General features: G+C 57.7%; 1 protein-coding gene across 5 annotated transcripts in view; it reads left to right on the forward strand.

The window, feature by feature from the left end:
* The first annotated feature begins 414 nt into the window (after nt 1-414).
* The window catches only part of ZMIZ1 (zinc finger MIZ-type containing 1), a 175,170-nt gene continuing 148,675 nt past the window's right edge, over nt 415-26,909 (forward strand). For 4 of the 5 annotated variants that reach the window (XM_081268295.1, XM_081268299.1, XM_081268298.1 and 1 more), the window contains exons 1-2: nt 415-511; nt 19,063-19,158. The gene's annotated coding sequence lies outside the window, so the exon portion shown is untranslated. The remainder of the gene's footprint in view (nt 512-19,062; nt 19,159-26,909) is intronic. The other variant, XM_081268296.1, reaches the window with a different exon arrangement.

Below are 26,909 nucleotides of genomic sequence, written 5' to 3' on the forward strand. Positions count from 1 at the left end.
GAAGCTGGAGGAGACAGGCCCAGCCAGGCCCAAAGCTGGCCTGGGGGTGAGCAGAGAAAGCAGGGCAGGTCCGAGGGGACCCACAGAAGCATCTGGGCAGGCTCTCAAAGGCCAGTGAGACTTCGAAGGACTCAGAAGTGTGCCCCTGGCACGCCAGAGGTGGGCTCAGGAGGCTGTGCTGTGCTAACGGCTGCTGCTGTCACGCAGGGCAGTGCCACTGGGGCTGGTTCAGGGCATTGAATGTGAAGTTTGGGAGTGGGTGGGCAGCGCCCAGCTTCCCCTTGGTGGGCCAGCTTGGTCTACCAGGAGATGGCCAGAGGGACCAGGCAGATGGGGTCGAGAGGTCGGTAAGGGACTGAGGGGCTGCCCCTGGGTTCGACCCTGAAGCTCACTGTCCCCTCCCCTCTCTCCCATAGGACTCGCAGTGACTGTGTTGGATATAGCAGGGCTGGGGCCACCGTCCCCTTCACCCGCGACCTGAGTCCTGGTCCATTGGCAGAAACCTCAGCAGGTAAGTGGGACGGAACGGCCCCCGGGTCTGTGCGTCTGCCAGTGTGTGCTGGACGGGGAGCACGGGGTGCCCCCAGAGTGGGCGGTGGGATTCAGGGTGACTGGAGAGCCAGGAGGGAAAGGGCTGAGTGCCAGTTTCCACTTCTTCCTTGGTCTCCCAAGCCAGGCAGTGGAGGGCAGGGGGGCCCTGGCCCCGGACTGGGACATTTGCTTTTATTCTGTTCCCAACTCCCAGCATAGCCTCGGGGAGCCCGGTCCCTCCAGTGCTGAGCGCCTCGGTTTTCTTATCGAGTACATAGAATTAATGATGATGGTGATGGAGATTATGGTGATGGTGATGCCCTCTGATGCTCGGGTACTTATCTATCTGGGTGTGCTGGGTCCTGTGTGGTTATGACCTTTCATCTTGGTGACCTCCCCAGGAGGCGCTAGTTATCATCGTCACCATGGCGTAGGTGAAAACCTGAGCCTTGTGGTCAGGAAGTGACTTGCCCAAGACCAAGCCGGGGGTTCGAGCCCAGGTCTGTGTGCACCAGAGTGCCAGGCACCTGAGCCCTGGCCCACCCTGCCTCTGGCCTTGCCCCCTCCCTGGCTTCTTCTTGAGAGTGGGGATCAGGACATCATCAGTGTTCTCAGAAGTGCTGGGTCCCATTCTTAAGGCAAAAGGACGGACCTCTTCCAATGCTGCTGTTTGGCCTGGGGGTTGGTCAGGACTCAGTGGATGCCATACAGCTTCCACCAGCCCTGGCCTGTGAGGTCCCTCCGAGGTGATACCCAGAGTCCCCTCTAGAGACGGAGTAGGCTGGCTGGGTAAGGCTCTCTCCATTTTTACCCATCTTGTTCAGTTTCCTAAGTTTGTATTAAGCACTTACTGTATGCAGGCACCACGTGCAGGGAGAGGGGCCTGTCAGACTATCCAGCCAAAGCAGGGACATCCCTCTACAGTGGAAGACAGGTCTCGGAGGTTAGAGGGGGGAAGTCTGGTAGATGACCCAAAAGTGAGTCACAGTGTGGGGAGAGAGGAGCAGTGACTGAGTGGGGAGCTGGCAGGAGGAGGAAGGAATTGGCACAGGGGATTGTGAAGGGCCATCAAGGCCAGGCTGGGACGTGGGTCCCGGGGGCAGCGGGAGCCATTGAGGGTGGTAAGTCAGGGGGTACTAGCCACCATGTCCTCCCACACACCCAAGGCCTCTCTGCCCAGAGTCATGGCTGTGTGCAAACAGACAGAGGTGTGCACCTGACCGCGTACTTGCAAACATGCCTGCACATGTGTGCAGACGTGTCTACATGCACACAGGCTTGATTGGCCACGCGCACAGGTACGAACGCAGATGTGCAAATGCAAGCTCCTTCACATCCATGTCAACATGGTGCCGGGCGCCAGCAGCTCTGGGCCAAGGCTGAAGCTCTGTGGGTGTGTTGGGGGGGCTGACCACGTGACTGAGCAAGGCCCAGCTCTTGCCTTCCACCCGCCCCCGGGGCTTCCTCTGGAAACAGGAGCGCTCCCCCTCTGCTGCCCATGGGTGGTCATGAGGATTCAAGATGGAGGCTGCTGGGAACAATTTCCGGTGCTTTGCAGCTTCAATGAATTGGAGTTATTTTTCTCATAAGAAAACGGGTCATGGGTTCAGTGGGACGGTTGTAGGCACTGCCATGGGACATCTGTGGGGTGCTGTCCTTGTTCCTCATCCCCTGGGGACTCCATCCAAGCCTCCTGGGGCCTGGGCATCCTCTGAATCATGGCACAACAGGTGACCCCGCTGTCTTCTCCAAGACAGTGGGGTCTGAACCATTCTTTTTTTTTTTTTTTTGGCACCAGGCATTGAACCCAGGGGTGCTTAACCACTGAGCCATATCCTCAGCCCTTTTTTGTATTTTATTTAGAGACAGGGCCTCGTGGGGTTGCTAAGGCTGGCTTTGAACTTGGGATCCTCCTGCCTCAGGCTCCCCAGCCTCTGGGATGACAGGCGTGCGCCACCAGGCCCAACCCGCGTCATCCCTGCCAGTGCCTTTACCTGTGGACTCCTGGGCACTCGGGGGTCCATGGCACTGAATTTTGGCACACCAATCACGTTAGACTGGCCCACTGTTTACACGCTTTCTGAATCCCACCTGAGAAGCCCAAGAGGGAGGCCTCACAGAACCCCACAGACAGGAAACAGATACAGCATGTTAGGTGAGTTTCCAGGACACCTGCTCAGAAGTGTTGGGCTGGGTTCATGGCCAGGCCACTGGCTCTCAGGGTTTGTGCTCTTTAATCCAGTGATCTCCCTCCAGGAACAGGCCCTCTTTGCTGATAGGGAAACAAAGAGGTTGGGCCCCAGAGCCAGGAAGGGCCAGGTCCAGGATTAGTGCTCATTAACCCCACTGCACCCCTAGATCCAATCCCCACCCTCCTTCCTAGAGGGGCCACTTTGAATTGGAGAGGTTCCCCAAGAAGATTCTGGGGTTACCTGGGCTTTCCTCCTGGCTCAGTATTCCCCGGGCATATTTGTCCTTTTCTTGCAAATAAAAAGATGGGTTGTCCTCTGAGGCCTGCTGTCTAGCATGATCTAGAAACTTTTCCTCTGAGACCCCTTGGTAAAGTGTCCTTGGGATTGTCCTTTGGAAACGTGGCTAGCAGGAGGCTTCAGGGTCATTAGGAGTCCTGGAATAGCCCTGGGGGAGGCAGGTGGGTTCCCACACCTGTTAGCAGGCTCTTTAATCTGCTACAGTGTCACTGCGCGGACCCCCCCCCCTCCCCGCACAGCTAGCTGGGATTAGGCCTGACCCGGGAGGTGACAGTTAGCTGGGCCTTAAGGAGAAGGAAGATCTAGCAGCGGCCCCAGTTCTAGCAATGCCCAGAGACGTGAGAGTTCATTTACAGCCCTTTGTGCCTGCATCTGCCCAGAGGAATCTTCTAGAATTAGGACCAGCTCCATTACTTGGGAGGCCCTATGGAAAATGATCGAAGAGTCCATTGTGCACAAGTTACTAGGAATTTCAAGATGGTGACAGTAGAGTGGGGTCTTTGTAAGCTTGGGCAACTGTCCATGAAGCCAGCCTTGTGTGGAGTGAGCGTAGTAGTCGTGGGATTAAGTGAAAAGAACCATGTCTGTGTACAGCCTCCTCCATTGACCTAGAGGCTCGGCAGCCTGGGGCAAGTGCCCCTCAGCTCTGTGAGCCTCGCTGCTCCCGGAGCATCGGTGTCCGCCTCCCTGCAGCCGAGGCTTGGTGTGGCCAGCTTGTCCCAAGCAGCCAGGACAGAGACTTCAGCTAGGGTGAGATTGCAGCCTTTCCATCAGGCATGGTGTCCAGGACTCCCCTGGCCTGCCCCTGTCTTCCTTCCAACCCTTTCCTGCATGTCTTGTGCTCTATTTTTCGTGCTTTTCCTAACTCACCAGGCCAGGTAGATGTGTGAGGAGTGGGCTGGGCGTGAGTTGAGGCCGGCTGTGTTTTATTTGCAGAGCCTTCTGTCTTAACTGCCCCCTGCCTGTTCGTCTCGCTCTTCTTGGCAAACTCACTCCCACGGGCTGGATGCCAAGGAGCCTTGACTGACTCCGGCTCCTCCTCCAGGTACCTTCAACGTCCCCTTGCTCTGTGGGGCTCTTGCCAGAGCGCAACCCCCTTCCACATTCCATCTGACCCTCCTCCGAGCCCTTGAGAGGCCCTGTTCCCATTTGCTGGATGGAAAACAGAGGCTCAGAAAAGTGCAACCCCCACTCCAAGCTCCTGGGCTGCACGTGGGACGGGGTGTGGATGGGGACAGCAGAGACCATACCTGGACTCCACCCTGGGACAGACTCACATTCCAGCCCTCTGGGGAGACTGGCTTTTCCCTCCTGTTAAAGGGCTCCAACCTCTGGTCCAGGAGCAGCCCCAGGTACCTGGAAGACTGAGGGGGCCCTGGTGGGCCCCTGAGGGCCAGCCAGATAAAGGAGGTAGGCCCCCAGCCCTGCCCTGGCCTGTGGGTAACGTGGCTCGGTTCACATAGCCAGGCGGCGGACAGCCAGGTAAATGGGGCTCCAAAGCCTGGGGAGTCACACACTCGGCAAGGAGAGAAGCCCGAGCTGGTTTGGAAAGTAACAGCCAGAAAAGGCTGGACTCAGAGGACAGAGACACACATCAGGGGAGTGACCAGCTGTTCCGTGTAGCTGGCACTTTATAAAAGGCACTCAAACACTTGGTGGATAAATGAGGGAACACTACTGTGACTAGGGGTGCAGGCTCTGGGCCTGGGCCTCGGGATGATTCCAGTCTTGCCACTCCTTTCTTTGCGGCCTCAGATTAGTGACAAGCTTTCTGTGCCCGTGTCCATGTCTGTGAAGGAAGGAGAGCAGGGCCAGCCTGACCACTGTGAGGAGGTCACTGAGGTCCCTGGGCAGGGCGCACGGCAGTGCATAGAGCATGGACAGCAGTCTGCAGCGTGCAGACAAGTGGCGGGCATCACTGTGGGCTGCATGGGGCTGTGGTCACTTGGAGCAGGCAGGGACATAGTGACATGGTCATTTAGGAAAAAATGGTGGGGAAAACAGGGCTGCATTTGGGTCCCCTAGGAGGTGGTTCCAAACAGCTGCCGCTCAGCATTCTGCAGGCAGCCCGGGGCGCGGGGGGCGCCCTCCTCTTCTGCTCCACCAGACCCTGACACGCGGCCTCATGCTGCCAGCTTGCAGGGCCATCACCTGTCAGTCAGCACCCTTCAGGGTCACAGGGGCAGGTGTGGGGCTGGCTGCTAAGACCTTGAGTGCCAGAGCCCACTCACAGAGGGCCTGACCGGGCCCAGCCTAGGGCTCCAGGGTCCGCAAGTGGTGCGCCTGTCACTCCTGGGCGCCAGCTGAGAATGCGCACCACCCTCCCCCGGCCTGGAATGTGTTGCCTAGAGCCCAGGCCCCTCTGCTGGCAGCCCCAACTGGCCACCCCCACCCCTGGCTGGAGCTGCAAATAGTCCACGGGCTGCTGCTCATTCCTGCCTGAGCGGGGAACGCCCCTCTGGGGCAGCAGGGTGAGGCTGCCTCTGGGCAGGCCTTCTGAGTGGGACTTATTTAAGCCTCAGTCTCACCTCAGACCTGCTGTGTGACTTTGGATAAGTCGCTGTCTCTCTCTGAGCTGTTTATTGCTCAGAGAGGACAGGTCAAGGGGTCACAAAGTGCCGTCTTCAAGGGTGTCAACAACCCGGTGAAGCGGGGTTATACTAGGGGGACAATGAGGAAACACAGAACACAGAGGGATTAGGAAACCTACCAAGGGTCATGGGGCTGTTGGTGGAGCACAGCTTGACCTGGTAGTAAAATGTGTGTTTTTCCCGCTAAGTCAAACTGCAGCTCATGGGTCCTGTTATGGTCACTGGGTGACCGTTCACTCGCACAGCCGGGTGGGGGGTCATTTCCTTGGTCTCGGCACTGTGTTCCACTCTGGTCTGAAAGTGAGTGGCAGAGGAGGAGCTGGGTGAACGCAGCCCAGGCCTGGGCAGAACTCACAGAGCCCAAGTGCGCAGCTGCTGGAGGGGAGCCCTCATGGGGGAGCAGATGAAGGGGCAGGAAGAGGTCGGGGAGACTGCCTGGAGGAGGCGGAGGTGTGCTGGATTCCTTGGAGGTTTCCTGGGGTCTCTGCATCACTTGGGGGTGGCGCAGGACAGTCGAGGTGGCAGGAAATGATCCCAGAAGCAGGAGCTGAGGCAGCTCTGGAGGGCCCCTGAGGCCGGGCCCAGGGCCTGGCCTTCATTCTCCAAGCTCAAGCCAGGAGGGTTAGCCTCAGCCCACTGGTAGGCCAGGGTGAAGTGGGGCCCAGCCTGAGACTCGGCCTGCCCAGAGACGGGGGTGGAGGGCGTGTCTGCTCCAGGGGCCACACCTCCTGGCACCACTGGGCTGCTGCCAGCCTCTCTCCTGACCAAGCACTGGAGCCCTCTACCAGGAGGGACATGCCAGCCTCCCCAAAGAGTGAAACATGAAGGTGGGTATCCGAGTGCCACCCGCTTCTGCCACCATCTATACCCGTACTCCACCCACAACCCCTGTGGGCCTGACATCAGCTCGGAGCTTAGAGTGTTTAGTGATTAGGTGGGATCAGAAACATCCAGAGACTAGCCTGGAGACACACAGCAGCTTCATGGTGAACATAGGAGACCAGAGCTCAGGCAAGTGGTGTCCTTCCCAAGGAGGCAAGTCTGTGTCTCTGGCTCTCCCAGAATCCTGGGAATGCCTCCCCAGTTGCATGTCATCACTCACCTAGGTGTGACAAGCTGTGAAGTGCTCCGTGGGTGTTATGGCAGGCTACTCCCCCTCCCACTAAGGTTTCTTACCACCTCTCCCAAGCCCCGGAGTTTGTCTGCCTTTAATCCATGAGGCAAACTCTTGGAATAGAGAACAACCTTGCCCATGTCCTGTGTCCCTGGGTCCAAAGACTTGATGACCTCGCATCACAGGTGGGGCTGCAAGGGTAACATCTTCATTGAGTCCTAGCTAAGCCCTGGTGGCCACTCTCCCTCGTGGAGAGAAATGGTCTCCAGATGTTGGTCAGTCAAGGCCCCTCGAGCGCAGGTGGGGAGCTGAGGCCCGGAGAGGGCAGGGTGCACCCCACAGTAACTCCACATGGCATTCAACTTCTCAGCGGGGCATGCTGTGACCCTAAACCACGCTGAGGGCACGCGGGTGCAGAAGCTGTCAGGGGAGAGCACCTGTGGTGGTCAGCACCAACTCCAGGGGGCTGGGGACGCAGCGAGGAGGCCGTGGAAGTTCAGGGCATCTGTGGAGACCCACTCAGTGGGCTCTGGGAGCTGCATGGGTGACCGCCTCCCTCACCCGCCTCCTGTGACTGCCCCAGCCAGACCTGCCACCAACAGGCTTCTCCCCATCCATCTAGCTGACAGCCTGGGACCACAGGCCTGGTCTGAGAGCTGTCAGGGTGTAAGAGGGTGAGGAAGGAAAGTGGACTCAGGAAGTCGGAGTCCACCGTGTCCTCATCAGCCCCCTCTGCCAAGGACCTTTGGAGTGCCCAGCTGGCCTGCAGTCTGGGAAAACCACAGAAGCATATCCGGCAAGTGGCTTGCAGCTCTTCTGAGGGCGCAGCAATCAGAGAGGGCTTCCTGGAGGAGGTGGGTCTGCAGCTGGGCCCTGAGGAAGGAGCCAGACCATGAACTGAACCGCGAGCTGGACAGAGGCCGACCTGCGGGCTGGGTAGAGGGCCAAGAGCCAGAGGTGAAAGGAAGGCGGTGCAGATGCCCCCTGGAGGCCAGATGGCAGAAGAAGGAAGTTGGAAATGTTTTTTTCTAACTTGCTAAATGTCCCCGGGGCAGATTACCACCCACTCTGCCTCAGTTTCCCCCAGATCTCCTCTGAGCTCCAGGCACCTGGAGCCACAGGAGCACTTGGTGCTTTGGTGGAAGGGTCTGCCTTTGGGGACTTGTGAGCAGGTACCAGGGTCCTAGGCTGAGCAGACAGGGCTCCCCCAGGAGCTGGTGGGCAGCTGGCCAAGGAGGGCTTCTCTCTGGCAAGAGTCAGTCTCGGACTCTCGGCTTTGTCAGCCTGGGAGGAAGCAGCAGGCCCCCGGGGCTGACCCACCTATGGAGAGGGCTCGGGGGTGGACTGAGAGAATTGGGCTTCCCCTGTCCTTCCTGTGACCGGCCACTGCCTCCTGCCAGGGAGTCTGCCCCCCCCCACAAGGCTGCGGGGCTCAGACTGTGACGCAGACAGAGTGCCCTTTGGAGCCTCCTGTGCTGGTGCCAGGCCCACAGTCTTCTGCAGGCCCCGTAGGCACCTGCTGCCCTCCCAGGGTGTGGCCCCTCCCGGTGGCCGGGCTGGGTCTCCACTGACCCGCCCGCTCCTCTCACCTACCTCCTATCAGCAGAGCAGCAGCGACAGCTCCTTGGACTTCGAGTACCCGCGATTGCGCAAGTCCCCTCGGCGATTTGCACAGCCGCCAGCACAGGACGCGCCAGCTTGGGGCTGCCCAGTTCCTGCTCAGGAAGCCAGGATTTGTTTCTGGAAGAGTACGGCAGCCACCCCACAGGAGGGCGGCGAGTCTCCCTCAACTCAGAGGCCTCTTCATGACCCCTGAGTCACATCACATTCATAATATCAGATGGGCTTAGGCCCTGTGTCAGTGACAGAAAGCACAGTCACAGAAGGCATAAGACCGGGCCAGGGTCACACAGCCAAGCCAAGACTCGTAACCAGGACCCAGACCCCTGGTCAGCCCCCCTTTTGCACCAAGCCAGGTGTGTGTGTGTGGGGGGGAGGCCTCTGGCATCGTCTCCCTCCTGGGCTCCCGCTGCCTTCATCGGCTGGATCCGCCAGTGGCCTGACATTTACCTGGTAAGGAGAAGAGCCTCCTCCCTCTAAAATCAAGAGGCTAAAAATAACCAGGTCCAGCTTCCTGGGGCCCCTGCCCAGCCAGTCCTGCCTGCCTCAGCGACCTTTCTCCTGGGTGCTAGAAACCAAGTGTTTGCGAGTGTTCTATGGTCCCTTGTGCCCGGGGCTTCCTAGGGGTTGAAGCAGGAGTGGCTTTGCGTTTGCGGCTTCTGAGCCTGGGTCTGGGTCTCTGCAAGCATCCTGTCTGCGGGATGTCAGGGCAGTGTGCCCTGCCTGAACCTCAGCCTCTGTGCCCGGACTCCCTGTACGCATTTCCTGTCCAGGTGGCTGCCATCTCCCTAGACGCTTGGGACCCTCCCTTGAGCTGCTGGTTTCTGCTGAGCTACCCGGACTCCAGGAGAGGGGCCTGTGCCCTTCCTCCTCTGCTGCTCCCTTCACCTGCACTGGGCCCAGTGCACACAGTGTGGCATCCTGCCCTGGTGCCACTTCAGCCAAAATGAGCCTGGGTTCAGAAATGGAATTGCACCTTGCTGGCCTCTAACCTGGGTTTTTTTTTTTTTTTTTTTTTTTTTTTTTTTGGCTGTGCAGGGGATTGAACCTAGGGCCTCGCACATACTGGGCAAGTGCTCCACCATGGAGCCACCTCCCCAGCCAACCTGTAATCTCTGAAATGAGCATCCTCACCTGAGCCTGCGGCATGGCCAGAGTGGAGGCCCTGCACAGTTGGAGCAGGCGTGTGTCTCGGGCTGTTCTTTCTGTTGCTGTGTAAACACACGCTGGCAACCTAATGCACTAGATTGATGTATTTGGGTAGGAAGGAAAGGTCTTGAAGACCCAAGCTAACAATTGGCCACTCAGTTTCCCCCAAGTCAGGGACACTTGCTCCATTCCCTGTGCCCCTCCTGAGTGGCCTGGCGTGCCTGCCCAGCCTGTGTTTGTCCAGTTTGGGGGCTGGGTCAGTGTGACCAGAAGCCTGTGGACACTGGCCTTCATCCAGGGGCTGGCCGGCTTTGGAGTCAGCCCAGTGGAAACAGAAGTGGCTTTCCAGCTCTGGACTTGCCAGCTGCGGGAGCCTGGGCATGTGGAGCGGCCTCTGCGTGCTTTGGTTTCCTCACCTGAAAAGGGGACGATCATGGCGCCGAGCCTATAAGTGTCATGAGGGTTCGGTTACAACAAATGTGCAGCACTCAGAAGAGCATCTGGTACGGGTGAGCGTGGGCCCGTGTCACTGGGCCTCGGTTGTAGTGAGGCAGGTCCTGCAGTTGGTGGCAGTATCCGTGGCCACCTGCTGCTGGTTGAGTTCTCGGTGTCAGGTGTCGACACTTGGCATACATTACTGCATTCAGCCTTCCTGGTGACCACACGCGAGGCACCCTTGTCAACTCTGTGTTCCAGATGAGGACACTGAGGCGTGCAGGGGCCACATGGAGTCTGAAAATGGTAGAACCCAAAACCAGAACTCAGAATCAGCCCTGCTGGGGTGACCGGCCAGTTGGGTTTGCCTAGGACCATCCCAGTTTTAGTACCAAATGTTCCAGATCCTGGAAACCTCTCTCTCCCAGGCAAACCAGGATGGTGGCCATGTTGGCGGGGTCTGAATGCACTGGCTCCAATTCTGAGCCCTCCTGACCCCTCCTTGGATCGGGGGGCTTGCTGGTGCCCACACCTGATAACTGGCCTCCCTAGCCGGACATCAGTGCTCCCGTCCACCCCCAGCCCTGACTCCAGTTGCCTCTCCAGCTTCCTCTTCTCCCTCCCTCTCTAGCAGGAAGGGCCTGGATCTTGCCTGCTGGGCTCTCTGTGCCTGGGGCTGTGCCTGCTGTTGACCTGCTGTGGACGGTGGGCCCTGGGCCACCCTCACCAGGCCTCCATCTTCCCTTTTGCACGAGGGCTTTGGTAGCCCTACTCTTAGCTCCCTAGAGAACTCTGGAAACCTCTTTTCTTAAAAGACGGATGGCAGAGGGGAGCCCCTGCCCCAGCGCCGGGCTGGGCAGGGCAGGCAGGAAGGATTGCACGGGCCCTTCCGGGGCATTGATGGAGTGTGCTGCTGACAAAGGAGAAAGGTCAGCAAGGGGACAGAATGGAGTTGGTGTCAGCCACGGGTAGCAGCACCCTCCCCCAGGTCGGGGCTTCCTGGGGGGAGGGACTGCTATTCCCTAGAGTCTCGGGTCAATTCCTATTGATGCAGGTGGCTGGTGCTCCAGGGGAGCTGGGCACCCAAAGCCCCAAGTGCAGGGGAGAAGCCTAGATGTCCTTGAGACCTCCCTCCCCCTCCCCCCAGAGCCCAGTAGTGCATTTGACCTCCTGAACCCTCTCTGTGTCCCACTGGCCACCCCACTCCTGCCAGCCATCAGGCCTCGTCACCTTCTTGCCTCTAAAATCCTTTCCCAGCCTCCCACTCACAGTCACCAGGAAGAGGGTCCAAATTCGGAGATTGCCATGAAGGCTCCTTGTGAGCTCAGTGAGGCTGCTCAAGCTACCTGGGCCTTCCTCCCACAAGGTGCCAGGACATCTGTGCCCCCCGAGTGCCAGGCCCAGCTCCAGGCTGCCAGCACTCCAGCCTCATCAGGGCTGCAGGGCCCAGGACCAGAAGGCCGTGTGGATGCACGGGCTACCCTATGCCCTCCTCAGACACACCTTGAATTGCTGCTGGGAAATTGCCCCGTGCATCTCATGCCTCAGTTTCTGGAGCAGGGAGGAGCCATCTGTTTCTCCCAGGCACATGGTGGCTCATTCTCAAGCTGACTGTAGATTGCAGTGGGCAAGGACCAGACTCTGGGGTGGTAAATACGAGCGTCTGATCCCAGCACCATCACTGACTAGCTGTGTGTCCTAGGGCAGTCCTTCTGACCTCTCTGAGCCTCAGTGGGATAATCTGTGATATGTGGGTGATCATAGTCCCTCCTTTACAGGATAGCAGGATTCAGTGAAGTGGCAGATGTAAAATAGTTGCAGTGTCCTAGAACATTGTAGGGATCAATAAAATCAGCTCTCATCAGTCATCATCAGGTCAGACAGGAACCTTATCCATGAGCTGAGGCCATATTTCAAGGGGGTTCTTCCCGCTCTTGGAAGAGACCTTCCATTTCTGCCCACTGACCTTCACCCTGTCCTTGTACGCCTCTCTCACACCGTCTAAGACCCCAGGAAGCCTACCCTATCCCCATGTGCGTCTTCTGTGCTGTTAATCCTGTGGCCTCCCGGCCCACACAGGTGTCTGGACCAGAGCCGGGGCCTGATAAGGGTTGGTTGGGTGCAACTGATATGCACCAAACAAAGTCACCTCCAAAGAACAGCATGGCAGTGACCAGCCAGGCCATCCCCAGACTGCTGAGGGCTACAGCGCACATCCACCCGGCCCCCTGTGGGGCAGGTGGAGCAGCCCCAGAAGGTGATTCTAGGCCACCTCCTGTCCCTGGGTCTGAGCTGTCTCGCCGTGTTCTCCTGCTTGGGTCCCTTCCCCACCCCCACAGTTCTCTGTTAAATCGTGTTATTATATTTAAACAAATCAATTCCATTGCAGAGTTTTCCTGTCCTAATGATGAGTTTGCAGCACAAACGCCATTGATTTCTCACGGCCCTGAAAACCAGTTGATGAATTGCACCGGGCGTGTCTTTGGGGAGGCGCAGAGGCAGCCTGAGCCCCTGGCTTGCCCTCCCATGTCACCACCCGCCCCACCCCAACCTCAGCTGCTGCCTGCTCTCAGGCTGAGGTCACTGGATAAAGGGAGCCCCCCACCCCCACCCCCACCCCCGGCACTCGCTGTGGGTGGAATGTCATCTCCAGGGGCTGGGGCCCCTGTTCTGGGGAACAATCGTGGTGGAGAGTTCTATTGATTTTGGCCCAAGGCAGGATCACATCGTACAGAATGGAGAAGTGGTGCCCTGTGATCTGGGCTTCCCTGACAAGTTCAGAGCATGTCCCCGAGAGCCACTGACAACACAGGCACCGTTCCTGGTCCTGGCTGGGTCTGCGAGGTACAGGAGGTGCCCGTGACAGTGGTCAGCACTACTAAAGTGTGACAGCTTCCCTCTGAGAAAGCCCACCATGTTTTAAGTCACGGTCACAGATGCCACCTGGGACTCTGACTGGGATGCTTCTCTGAGCTTTCACATGCCCCCAGGGCTGGGTGGGCACACTGAGTCCTCGCAGCCACTAGAGGGAGGGACTGCTGGGTGCCCTGGCAGAGGCACCCCAGCCTGCCTGTGGCTGTGACTCCATCTACCCCCTTGCAAGGCTAAAAAGTGACTCTGACTACCAGCCATTTTTCCATCTCCACCCGCCCTGGGTGTTCAGTCTGCCCAAACCAGGTCACAGGCTGTCAGCTGGAAGGACCCAGTCATCTTGCAGGGGTTTCCACTGGGCTGTCTGCAGGGACCACACCAGCTTGGGAACTGGACTGGGGTGAGGCAAGAGGGAGTGGCAGGGACTGTGGCAAATTGGAGAGTGCCTGCCTTGCCCAGATTCCTGAAAGTTTGGCAACCCAGGCCCATAAAGCCCTATGATGGGGCTGAGGGCCAGATTTGCTGCCCTTCCCCCATGCTGCTTCAGGCCTTTGTTTTGGAGACAAGAACATGTGGCCCAGTGGCTCTTCAAGGTCATAGCACGAGGCAGGGGTACAGCTGGGGTTTGACACAGCATCTCAGGCGCTGCTGGCTCCTGTCCTCCAGGCAGGACAGGGCAGAGGACTCTGTTCTAGGGAAGACGGTCCCCTTAGTCAGAGGACCCAAGGAAGCTGCCCCTTCCCTTCACTCTCAGCGGAGTCCCTCTCCCCGCCAGCCCTCCCTCGCAGACAGACCTCCTGTTCCTGTAATCAGGTTAGCCTCCTGCTCAGCGCTCGCTCTGCTGAGCTGGACCAGCTGCCTCTAATGGCCTGTGGACCTGGTCCTCGCTCTGGCTCTGGGGTGGGGGAGGGGAAACCAAGAAAAGAACTGCAAGTGGGAAGAGGCTGCCCGCTCCCTCGTTCCGACTCTTCTGTGGCATCTTGGATCAAATCCAACTCCTTTGCCCGGCATCCAAGACCCCGCTTCATTCTCTGCCCCCGCAGCCCCAAGGCGCTGCTCCTCACTGTGCCACACAGTGCCATTTCCTGCCTCCCCAGCTTTCCATAGGCAGGTCCTTTTGCTCCTTCCTGCTTTCTCAGAAAACTCCTGTGCATCCTTCAAAACTCAACTAGCGTCACTTCCTGTGGGCTGCCTCCTCTCGGGCTCCTGCCTCTGGACTCCCACGGCAGAGCTGCTCTGATGATCTGGCACTCACCCCAGGTGCCCGGCAGAGAAGCGCTCAGGGAAGGCCTAGAGCCCACCGAGAGGAGAGAGGTGGCAACCAGGGAAGAGGAAGAGACAGACAGGAAGGAGGACGAGGACAGCTGCTCCTGGCTCCTCCCAGCTCCTGGTGACATATGCTGGGCCTGAAATAGACACGTGGGGGCCTTGGTGGTGCTCTGCACAGCCCAGTGCCAAGCAGCCCCCTCCCGCCAGGCCTTGGGCGCTTCAGCTAGCTCCTCTCCCAGGGCTCTGCCCCTGCAGCCAAGACCCTCCCCCCGCCGTGCCAGGCCTTGCTCCTCTGTTCCTGCTAACTTTGTTTTATAAATAAATTATATAAATAGGCTCCTCTGATTCCTCGGAGCACGCAGTGTTTAAGGACTGGGGCACCGCTGCCGGCATAATTGTACTACCGAATCCATCAGCTGCCTAATTACCATTCATTTTGCATTTATTTCTGCTAATTAAAAAGAGAGAAACTCCTAACAACTTTTACGTAAATACTATATTTGTTCTATGTAAAGATGGGATGCTAATTTGCTGGTGATTAGCTGATTATCTAATTTTATAGCTGTCACACAGGATGGCCCTGTCTCCCCTTGGCACCCCAGACACCACTCAAGGCCTCGGAGCAGGTGTAAGGGGAAGAGGTCCAAGGGGGTACTTGGGCACTTAGGGGGCCTGTCACCAGGAGCACCAGGCTGCACCAGTGTTCAGCGGGGCTGCGTGCTGATGGATGGAGCTCCTCCACCGTTTCTGTACACAGAGATATTGAGGCCCAGAGAGCCCTAGCTGCCTCCTAGCAAGACAGTGGCCGAGATGACAGCTACTGCCATGTTTGGAGTCCCACTCCCGTGCTCAGCCCCGGTATCCTGCTCTCATCAGGAGGAATTTGCTGGAAGATGGCTGAAGAGCTCTCAGGCCCAAACTCCAGCCCATAAGGAGGAAAGAGCTTAGCCTGGTCTGAGCCCATGAACCGAACCACACCTTCTGTGTAGTCTTCTCGAAACCTCTGCCTCTTCCCATTTCCCTGCCCAGCGTCCAGGCTCTGCTCCTCAGCTCCCTGACCACTCTGATGGAGTCTCCCCCCATCCCCGCCTGGGCCAAGCCTTCCCCAGAAGCAGCCTGCACTCTGTCCTGGCCTTGGGCACTGTTGACCGCCTCGACGAGTGTGAGGAACTAAATTTCAAATTTTAATATTATGTATTTATTTTTATGTGGATTAGAAAAAATATAGATATGTAATTAGTTCATCAAACCCCTGATTTCACAGATAATATGGCTGTAGATGAAGCTAAATAAAAAGAAAGTGATTGGTTTAAAGTGATTTAAATAATGATACATAAATAATGAGGATGGAGCACAGATGTGGCTTTCCGTGTCTGGCACCTGAAGTGGCAGACACCGGAGGAGGCCTGAGGGGGAGGACCAGGCCACAGGTTGCAGGAGCAGAGACGCAGGGCAGGGTTGGCTGGTCCCTGGCCATTGGGCCAGCCTCGCCCCACCTGCTGACAGGCCAATAGTGCCCCTGGATGGTGCCTCCTCTTCCTTGCCCTGTAGGGAGCAAACAGCTCACAAGAGAGGGGTCCCTTCTCATGCCAGGGGCAGTCTAAATGGGAGTCCCCACCATTGAGGTCTCCTTGGGACAGGCCCAACCATCTCTAGGACCTGCTTCTCCCATACCCCTGCCAGCCAGCCCTGGGAAGGAGAGGCAGTCAGGAGACCCCGTTTTCTGTCAGGGCTGGGTTCCCAGTGTACTCAGGGCAGTTGGGTGGGATGTATGAATGGTTATCAAAGGGGACTTAATGTGGGGCATGGTGATGCATCCCTGTAATCCCAGCACCTTGGGAGGCTGAGATAGGAGGATCACAAGTTCAAAGCCAGCCTCAGCAAAAGTAAGGCCCCTAAGCAACTCAATGAGACCCTGTCTCTAAATAAAACACAAAATAGGGCTGGGATGTGCCTCAGTGGCCAAGTACTCCTGAGTTCAATCCTCGGTACCAAAGTTTTTTTTTAAAAAAAAAAAGAGAGAGAGAACAAGTTTTACTTAATGCTTGGTCACTGAGGTCACTGGAGTCTCACAGGAAGAGAAAACTCTTCTAGACCCTCCAGAGAGGTCACTGGAGTCTCACAGGAAGAGAAAACTCTTCTAGACCCTCCAGAGAGGTCACAGAGAACACTAGCACCAATGCCAGGCTGTTTGGGTTCTTATCCTGACTGTGTGACTTTGGGCTGGCTTCTTGACCTCTGTTTCTTCATCTGTTCAAATGGATACGGCACCTAACTTCTAGGTTGGGGTCAGATTAAATGAATTAATTCACAGAGTACTTAGATGGTGCAGATAAAGCCCCTCTAGTATCAGCCCCTTAGGACATCATTATTACCCTTAGTTTCATCACTGTCACCATGATTGGAAGGGCACTCCTGGGCAGTGTGTGAAGCTGGTGGAAGCTGGGAGTCCCTGAGAGCTGTGGCACGTTCTGGGTTGGGGCACACAGGTGCCGTGGGGAGCTTTCGCCACGGGCATTTTTGGCAAATTGTTTAAGAGGCCAAAATGGGTTGAAAAACGGGTTCAGGGCCCTGAGCCTCCTGGGATTTGTTGTGATTTCTGATTCTAGACAGGTATTTATAATTTTATATATATATTTAAGAGGGTCTCCAAAATTGTGTAAGCTTCAGCCCCTGTAAGCCCAAACCATACTAGCTATTATGTTCCTGCGGCTGGTCTTGTACCTCCCACCTTGGTGACCCCAGCTGGAGGATGGCCCCAGCTCTGGGGCTGGAGGGACCTAATTTCTCTCTCCTAGGCAGCCACACTGTGTGCAGACTCACCCCTGAGCTGGCTCCACACTTCTCACGGCAAACTGCAGGAGCCCCAGGGGGCAGACAGGGAGAAGGAGCCTTGGGGACAGAGTGCTGGAGGCCCCCTGCTGTGCCTGCCCTGTATAGGCCAAGTGCCCTGGACGCAGGCTGGAAGCCCCTCCCTGCCCTTGCCCCTAGTCTGTGTCCCAGTGGGTGGCACAGGAGGGCAGTGGCTGCTGGCTTGGAACAGTAAGATGGCCGACTGTGTGCCGGGCCCAGGGTTTAGGGCCGGGCAGGACCTGGGCTCCTGCTCTCTGGGAACTCTCAGGGTTGCTGGAAATATAAGACTCACACCTGGAAAGGAGAGGAGTAGGCAGGGGAAGGTGGTGTCAGACCCCATCACCCCAGCATCTCAGAAAGGGGTGCAGAGAACCAGTGCATGGAAAAACTGAGACTCAGGAGTGGCCCGCGGGAGGCCGGGCCAGTGGCTGAGAAGCCCCCAGGTGGGCATCGTGGCCCCTTGGTGTCTCCACTGCAGCAGGGCCTCTCTCCACCCCAGCTCTGACAGGGACATTTATAACTCACAGCTGTGAGGTCCTGTGCCCAACTGACTGTGGTAAACCGATCTGGCTTCAGGAAGTCCCGTCCCAAGGCTACTCCCCACCCGACCCCCACACTCAACCCTCACCTCCTGACACCCACATCCTGTGCTCAGCAGGAGGGGCGGGAAGGGCAGGCAGCGGGGACAGCCAGGGGCCCAGCTGGGGTCTCCTGCTTGTGGCAGACCCAGAGAGGACAGAGAGTGTTGGTGAGGCCTGAGAGCTTTGAGGCCACCAAAATCATCAGGGCAAGCTCCCAAGGCAAATACAGGGACACCCAGGCCCAGCTGTGCCAAGAGTCCACAGGATCAAGGACAAGAGCTCAGGTGTGGGGCTCAGGGATGTGTTCTGTGCTTCTAGTCCCCGTGGACTGACTCCAGCCATGGGGAGCCTGATGGGAGGGCCAAGATGGGACCAGAGGCCTCAGGGAATGCTGAGAAATGAGCCATCATGAATCCTGGGCCTCTGTGTCACTGCCCTCCTTTGGGACACCTGTCCTACCTGGCTCCTCCCAGCAGTGTTCAAGTATAAGGCTAGTTGTGACCAGTGCTGGAAGGAGAGGCCCACACTAGGAGCTTCCAGCACACCATGACTTTGAGCCCTCTACCTCTACCGGCCCTGGTCCTTGGGCCCTGTCAGCCTACCGCCCCTCTCATTCTCCTGTCCGTGGAGGGGGCTGACACACTGCAGCCAGTTTGCCAAAGCTTGGCCCAGGAAACTCTGGTAGCCTGTGACGAGATTCTGGAATTGGGTAGTATTATTAAGATATATTTATTAAGATATATTAGAAATACATAACCGGCCTGCGGGAATTCATGGCCATGATTGATCAGAGCTTAAAACCAGGGTATTGATGGAGTCACCTGCAGGTAGGCCTCAGTTCTTACCCAAAATCGCAAAGGGCACGGCAGAAGGCCTGGAGTTTGGGAACACAGAGTCAGATGTCACCAGGGCTCCTGTGGGCTTTAGACTTTGCTTCTGGGCCTCCCTCCCCAGCGCTAAGCCAAGCAGCAGCCTGTAAGGCAAGGCGTGCAGGAGGGGAGAAGCAGGGTGCCCTGCTGGTTTTCCAAGGAGGCGTGCAGGGGTGTTAAAGTGTCCTGGTGAGGAATTCGTGAGGAAGGAATTCAGGCAGGGGTCAAGAGTGGCTCTGGAACTGACTGCAGGAGGCCTGCAGTCGTGTGAGATAATTCCCTGAAGCCAGGCCCCACACAGAGAGGAGACCAGGCCAGGGCTTGGTGTGCCCTGCTAAAAATACCCCGACAGCTTCTCTCCGTCCGTCACCCTGCCTGGGGACCATGCAGGAAGGCCATGGCTGTCTGCTCTTCTCACCAAGAAGAGACACAATAGCCGCTGAGCCCCAGAGCAAACAAGACGTGTGTGCGTGTATTTTTTAAATCTCACCAGGAGGAGTCGTCTTGCTCATTGGAGGCTGCTGGGTGGGAGGATGTCGCGGGCTGATCCATCAAGCATCCCACAGTGGGCTTAAGTGGCCTTAGCGGCCACGGGAACTAGTCCAGTGGTGGGACAGAGAAAGGAGGGGCGGGCAGCTGTCTGTGTGCCTGGTTGCTCATGCATGTCCCATCTGTCCCCTGTGTTCCCAGGAGGAAGAAGGGGCCCGTAGCATCAGACCAATGCTGCAAGGTGTGTGAGGGAAGGAGAGGAGCCTCCCCCGTCACTGAGCTGCCAGACCCTGAAAGGTAACACCAGATCCTCACGGCCCTGGTGCCCAGGTTATGCGAAACAGGGGTGAGGTCGGGAATTGATGGGTGGACCCGAGCCCAGGGGTGTGGTCTTCCCCCAGCTGTTCTTGACCTGGCCGTGGGCTTCCCTGTACCTCCTTGTGAGTTGTCCTTACGACCACACAACACTCTTGACATGGGTGCTGGCCTCAGGCCCTCCGCTTACTCTGATTCTAGAGGTTCTGTGAATGGAGTGGATCAATTGTTCTTTGGAGATAGGTGACATTAGCAGCCTGGCCCAGTTTGTACTCTCTGAGGGTGGAGCCAGGGCCCCAGGGGAGGGGGAGGCGTGGGGGGGTGGAGCATGATGTGGCCCCAAGGTCAGCAGCAGGTGGGGCCTGAGAGGATTGTGGAAGGCAGACATCCAGAGCTGCTTCACTGTGCCTGTGCGCTCCTTTGTGACAGCATTCAGACTCCACGCTCTCTCCCTGGCAGCCCTGGGCAAGAGTTATCTGCATGCTTAGACCATGCTTCACCACAGGAAGTGACTAGGTCTGCCAGGGATTGCAGAGCCAGCTCTGACCACCCTATTGACTGCATCTGCATCTCCACTTTACCATGCACTGGTCTGACCCATCCTCCCTGAGAAGTGCTGCTATTGAACCCAAGCCTCTACTAGGCTCCACTGTGTGCTTGTGGTGAGACTCATCCATCCATGTGTCCACACATCAGCCTTCTCCCCACCTATCCATGTATCTACCTGTTCTTTCTTCTATCTATTCATCCAGCTGTTCACTCACATGTCCATCCTCCCCCCACCTATCCATTCATCCGTCCATTCATCCATCCATCTATCCATGCATCCGTGCACCCATCCAGCCCCTGTCCATCCATCCATCCATTCTTGCACCATCTACTCACCTATTCATCTATTCATTTATTATTCATCCATCCATCCTTGTACCTAAATACCTCTACCCACCCATCCATCTAGTCCCACCCATAAATCCATCCACCTCCACCCATCCACCCCCCTTCCTATCCGTCCATTCACCCATTCGTCCATCCCCCCATTTTCTGTTTAATTCATTCATCCGACACACACAGACTTTTGTGCCAAGTCAGACCTGCACTAAGGGCTGGGTTTTGGAGATGAGCAGAGGCCAACTCGGGATCCCAGAGCTGGGCTCATTACCGTGGGGCGGTGCTGAGACTGCGTAGCGCTGGGCACTGCCCAAGGGAGGCAGGAGGGGTGGTGAGTTGGGCCCTCAGCAGGTGTTCAGGGAGAGGAACTGTCCTTTTATTCATTCCTCGCTGTGTCAGGACCTCTTGAAGCTTGGTCGATAATAGCAGGGAATAGACAAACTCCCCCCTCAGGGTGCTTCTGTTCTTATGAGGAGATGTGGACAATGAATTCCTGAAAATCGAATCTCTCGAATCTCTCGTATGTGAGGTGATGCTAAGTGTTAAGAAATGACTGCAGGAAAGGGCACAGGGTCTCCAGGTGGGAGACCAGATACCACAGGCAGTGAGCTGGGGTGAGAAGCAGGGAAGCCGGGTGCTGGTGCTCTGTGAGGGGCACAAGGTGAGAGGCGGCGGGGACCCACTTATGGAGGGGACAGTGTGGAGTAGATCTCTGGTGGTGGCGGCGTAGAGGAGGGCGTGGCGGGGAAGAGGTGAGAAGCTGAGAGTCAGAATGTGTCTGAGACTCTGGGGACAGCCTGCTGGTGGGCGAGAGGGGAGGGTTACAGACAGACCGCCAGGGATGGTTCTTGGGTTGGGGACGGGAGCCAGTGGGAGAAGGGAGGGGTCATTATCTCAGCCTGGGAAGAATGGCCGGGGAGGGCTTATTAAAGCCGAGGAGTTGGGCTTCAGATGTGGAGTGAGAGATGCCTTTGAGCCATCCGGGTGGAAAGGCTGAGTGGCGGTGGGGTTGGGAGTCTGGAAGGCAAGAGAGGTCCCGGCTACAGATGCGGATTTGGGAGTGTGGTGCACAGCTGGAGTTGCAGGCTGTGCGGCTGAGGTCACCTCAAGGTGCGGGGAGGGAGTGAGGGTCAGGGACCTGAGTCTGAGTCATGGCCATCTGGCCCCCAGGAGGAGGGCAGGTGAGGAGGAGGCAGCAGCAGTCAGAAAAGTGCAGCCTGGGGGAAGAAGCAGACAGAGGAGCAAGCTCTGAACGGACAAGAGTCTGTCTATGTTACTGGACAGAGCAGGGAAGGGCACTGCAGGCAGGTGGAACAGAGGGAATGTACACAAAGGCTCAGAGGTCTCCATAATGAGCTGTTGGGAGGGGAGGATCCAAGGCCTCCTCCTCGCACCCCTGGCCACACAGGTGTGAAGTCCTGTAGGTACCTGTCTGGTGTACAAGTGGCCCCTGACCTGGCTCTCCCTGTCCCCCTAGCCAGCACCCCCACAACCGAGCCTCTTGCCCTCCTGTCTGCCCACTTTTGCACTTTCTTTGAAGCAGCCTCACCCAGCTCGCCTGACCCTCTGCTGCCACTCGGGGTTCTTGGGCTCATGGGACGCCCCCCTTACCTGGAGCACTTGTCTGAAAACATAGGGCTCAAGGTGGCAGCTCAGGTGCTACCCACAGCGCTATGCAATTCCTAGCACCCAGTGGCTCCTTTATCTTAAAGGAACAGCAACCGTCCTGGGCCGTGAATGGAGGAGGAGCAGATCTCTGTCTCTCAGTCTCTCCCAGGAGGGCCCCCCTGGGCCAGGGTGGGCTGGTAGGACCCTGGGGAGCAGGTGTGTCTCAGGAGCTCCGGGCCTGCTCTCCCTCCCTCAGCTCCCAGACACACCCCCACAGCAGGAGGCAGCTGCAGTGCCCTGAGCTGGCACTGGGACAGGGAGCCTCAGAGACCCCAGAAACGAAGCTAGGGGTCTCTGAGCTGTCCCTGTCCGTCTGAGGTTGGCCCCTCATGCCACTCACCTCTCCCAGTGTCTCTTGGGCCTTTTGTCCACCTCACCTCCTACCCACCTCTTGCAGGGTCGCCCTGACCACTGCCCGCTGGAACCTGCTAACCGCCTGCTTTGTGCCAAACACAGGGCTCAGGTTGGCATGTACAGAGGTGACAACAGAGGACTCCCCTGTCCCACAGCTGCCAGTCCTGTTGGAACGGTGGGGGCCGGGGACAGAACCAGCCACTTCCATGTCACCAGGAGTCTGCAGCCTCCGGCAGGAAAGGCACCCAGTCGGGCCTCCAGGAAGGCTGAGGAGAGAAGTGCTGAGCTGGGCAGGAGGTCAGGGCTCGCATGCCCAAGCCATGGGAGCCACAGGGGCAGAGTCCGTCGGCCTGCGGAAGCCACTTGGTGTGTCGTGACTGGGTTGTGGGCAGAGTCTCCGGAGACGTCTCCAGGCTGAGACTTGCATGGAGCTAGACAGGGGCTTGCTGACCCCCTCCCCGAGGACACAGTGATGGAGATGCCCCTCTGACTCTGCACTGGGGACTGGGAAGCCACTTGCATAGTGCGGGACTGGTGTTGTGTTCATAGCAGGACACTGAGGTCATCTAATTAGTGTGCTGGGGCAGGGGACAGGTAATCCTGTGTCTTCGGACCCACTTTTCTGTAGGCCTGTCTCTACCTGTTTTCTCCCTCAATCCTTCCCCTGCCTCCGTGGCATCAGGCAGGACCATCCCATCCCCCTGCAAAGCCCACAAGCTTATCAGAGCCCTCTCCCATCTCCCAGGCTCTCCTAGAATAGCCAGACTTACAAACCACCTCTCCAACATCCTAGTTTTGCAGGTGAGGAAACTGAGGCCCAGAAAAGGTAAGTCACTTGACCAGGGCCACACAGCAAGGCAGAGGCAGAAGTGGCTCCCGATTCTGCCCTGGACTCTGCCCACTTGCGCTTGGAGCACCCACTGCTTTGGGTCCTCTAGCAGCCTCTGGCACCCGCTCCGCTCCAACTGAAGGCACCAAGTTCCCTCCATTGTGCCTATTGTTTAAATATAGATTACTAATGAAATGCCTCTTCATTGCCTTCCCAGTGAATAGTTTCCGTGTAAAGTTAATTTGCAGTGTTATGTAAATTCTGTTTAACTTCAATCAAGTTTCTAATTATGTTTTTACCGCAGTAATTCCCATTTGATTTGTCATCTCCTGTTAGGTATTTAATGTTGGTGGGCGGGCTGGCTTTCTGTCTGTCTCTCCGTTTTCCAAGACCCTCTCCCCCTGCGACCTCCTGTTGGCCCCTCTGCCTTTCTCCTGGGCTCCGGCTTCCTCTCCCGCCCTCCACCTCCTTCCCGCTCCCGCCTGCCTTCCCTTCCTCCTCCTCTGCCCTCCTCGTGCTCCCTGTCCCTCCCTCTTCCTCCTCCCCCTCTCCTCTCCCCCTCCCTCTTCTTTCTATTCTCCAGGTTTTCCTCTTTCTGTGTTTTCTGTTTTTTTGGTACTGGGGATTGAACCCGGGGTGCTTAACCACTGAGCCACATCCCCAGCCCATTTTATGTTTTATTTTGTGACAGGGTCTCACTAAGTGGCTTAGGGACCAACTAAGTTGCTGAGGCTGGCCTCAAACTTGTGATCCTCCTACTTGAACCTCCAGAGCCTCTGGAATTACAGGCGTGCCCCACCACGCCCAGCGCTTTCCTTTTCCGTGCCCTTCTCTGCCCCACCTTGGTCTCTCCCTGCTGCTCTCATGCCTCCTCCGTGTTTGTCTGTGACCCTCCCTGTGTTCCTCCCTTCCTCGCTTTTCTGCCTCTTCCCTCATTGCCCATCCTCCTTCCTCCTCCACTGAGAGCTGCTATAAAACAGGGCTTCCTGGGCAGATGGAGGAGGAAGGGGAGAGCTCGCTGGGTGTGGGTCACCGGGCTGGGGCCAGCAGACAGCCCTGTGCACCCCTGGCGGAGCAGGGCCTGGCCTCCAGAAGCCTGGTTAGGAGCTCTGTGGAGGACAGGCCCAGCCCAGCAGCGGGGGCCATAGCTCCTGGGCTTGTGGGTAGGGACTGATGGAGAATGAGGACTCTGGAGCTGGATTCTGTGGGTTCAAATCCCAACTCCACCTCTAATTAGTGGGGGAACTTCAGGTTGGTTTGTGTTTGTTTCAGTGCCCCAGGTCCCCTGAGTTGGGGTTGAGGACATTCAGAGGCACTGTGTGGAGGGCTTTCCTGGCTAGGTGGGGGACTGGCCCTGGTTTAGGAACTCTCGGCCCACCTGAGATCAGGAATGGGTTGCTGGTCCTGTGCTGCTGGGGTTCTGGCAGGAAGGCCTGAGGCCAGGAAAGGGGGAAACTGGCTGTGGCCCCCACAGAGCAGGGGCAGTGACAGAGCACCCATGGCGGCCTGCCCTCCTCAGGAGAGTGGCTGGGGACAGAGCTTCTCAATACTGCAGGGGCCCTCGAGTCGTTGGCCATAGACCTGGCCAGGCAGCTGAACAGAGGCAGAGCCTGGCCTGCCACGTGGGACTGGACATGGCCCCTTCAGCCCTCTCATCCCCTCGACTCCCCAGGTCATGCCCTGGAGTCCAGCTGCAAAACCAGTGCTCCAGCTGAGCAAACGGGCAGCCTGGGCCCCTCCTGAGCCTCGGCTCCCTGCACCTCCAGCCCGTGTGCCGCTCGGTATTCTCCTGCTCTCGGGCAGTGACTGGGTGGCCACAGTTTCCCAGAAGGAAAAGCCCAGATAGAGGCCACTGGGCTGGACCCCCCACTCCACTTGCTTCCCATCCGGCCCGTCCCTGGCCTGTCCAGGGAGAAGAGAGCAAGTGTTTAGAAAGAACATTCTTCTGGGTAAAGAAAGGCAACCGGGTCACTTGTCCTTCAGAGATACAGAAACCCAAGTTGGCCCAGCCCTTGTCCTTCAGGACTGCATGACCACCTGACCCACAGGAGTAGCGCGCGCGCGCGTGTGTGTGTGTGTGTGTGTGTGTGTGTGTGTGTGTACGCATGCGCGTGTGCCTGTGTGCGTGTGTGTGTGTGGGGGGGGCCTGGGTCAAGGAAACCTCAGCCATCACATGGCTGCCTTCTTTCCCTATTTGTCTAAGTAAGCAGTTTAGGCTGGCGGCAGCCAGGAGGCTGTGACACGGAACAGAAGAGAGGGGCCACCATGCTGTGGGCTTGTGGGCTCTGGGCCAGCAGCAAGCCCTGGTCAGATCCCAGAGTTCCTGAGCCCCTGGGCTGCAAATGGGAAGGTCTGGGCTGAGGGAAGGCCCTGGATCTCTACTTCCCCCTTTCTTGTCTGGCAAGAGTGGACACTGGGCTTGATCAGAGACCCCTCCCACCATGAAACAGAGGGGACAGGCATTCTCTGACCTAGAAGAGCCCAGAAGGCAGCATCTTGGCCTGGGTGGGGGTGGGCACACGTGGACCCAGCCTCCATCAGTCATGGTCCCTGGAGTATGTGGCAGGACCCTGGCCACCTTGGCAGAATAGAAGTCAGGCCTTCCACATGCATCCGTCTAGCTGCTGAGGGACTCAGCAGATATGTATCAAGCATCTGCTGTGTCCAGATCCTGGGCTGGATAGCAATAGGGAGGTGGCAGAGCACCTGTCCAGAACCTCTGTGGAACCTCATATCTATGTGTTCTTCCTGTTGTCTGGGCAGAATCCCCTTTCATTGCAAAGACCCCCGTGATCTTGTCATAAATGTCCATGTCCCACCCCATGGCCATTCCAAGAGGAAGGAGCCACAACTTGAGGGCAGAGAGCTGAGAGATGCTGCTGAGTCCCTCATGGACAGAGAAGGGGTTTCTAGCTGGGGAGAGGGTTCATTTCCTCCAGTGAGGTGGAGCCAAAGCCAGTATGTAATGGGGGGACAGAGCACAGAGCCCTTGAGCCCTGGGCATCGGGGACCCTTCTCCAGGCCCACCTGAGAAAGCCTGAGTGGGCTCCCTTGGCCTTCACCCTGGCTTGCCAGCCTTCACTGTGTCTTGTCCTAGATAGCGCAGGGCCTGAGGGACAAGGAGGGCTGTGGTGGCGTTTGGGGGCCATGCTTTGCCGTCCACCTGCATTTGTGTGTCTGTCTGGCACCAGCTGCCTCTTTCCTTTGTCCCTTTGACAAACATTTCCTGGCAGCCACCTCAAGGCTGGACTTGTGTTCAGTGAAAGCCACACCCCTGGCCCTGGGGATGCTTATGGCCCAGCCCCCACCACGCAGCACAGGGTGGACCCGAGGGCCAGGGGAGGGGAGCCCAGAGAGGGGCAGCAGTGGGTGGAGACCAAGTTCAAGGTACAGGTGACATTTCCAGCTTCCTGGGCTCTGGGGAAGCTGAGGCACACTCCTCCCCACAGGATGATCCCACCAGATGCCAAGATGAAGGACAGGGGGCTGGCGTCAGGGCCAGCAGAGCATCACCAGGCCCTCTCTCTGCAGTGATGGGATTCGGGGATATGGTGCTCACGTGGGCTCAAGGCCATTCTCTTAGAACTGGGAAACCCTAGCTCTAAAGAAGGGATCGGGATGGAGGGGGTGGCCAGTGACTGAGAGGACTGCCGGGCTCCACCACTTGGCATGGGCTCTGGGCAGGGCTAGTAGTCTGGCTGGTAGGCCGAACCCCAGAATGCTGCCTCAGCATTTCCTCCTGCCCATGGCTGACATGGCCCACCTCAGGGTCCGGGGCTTCCTAGCGCCATGGTGGACTTGAGTCCTGGCCCCCACCAGACTCGTCTGCCTGTCTTCCACCCTGCTTGCCTTAGGCCACAGACCGTAGGCCTTTATTGTCCTGCGCCTGAGTCCCCCCCAGACTCCCCCCAACAGACAGCCCAGCAGATGCGTTCTGGTCATGGAGCCGGTCCTCCAGGTCCCGCCCGGGCAGCCAGGGTATGGCTTCAGTCGG

This window comes from Spermophilus citellus (assembly GCF_964194105.1).
Source record: "Spermophilus citellus genome assembly, chromosome: 15".
In the NCBI taxonomy this organism is placed as follows: Eukaryota; Metazoa; Chordata; class Mammalia; order Rodentia; family Sciuridae; genus Spermophilus; species Spermophilus citellus.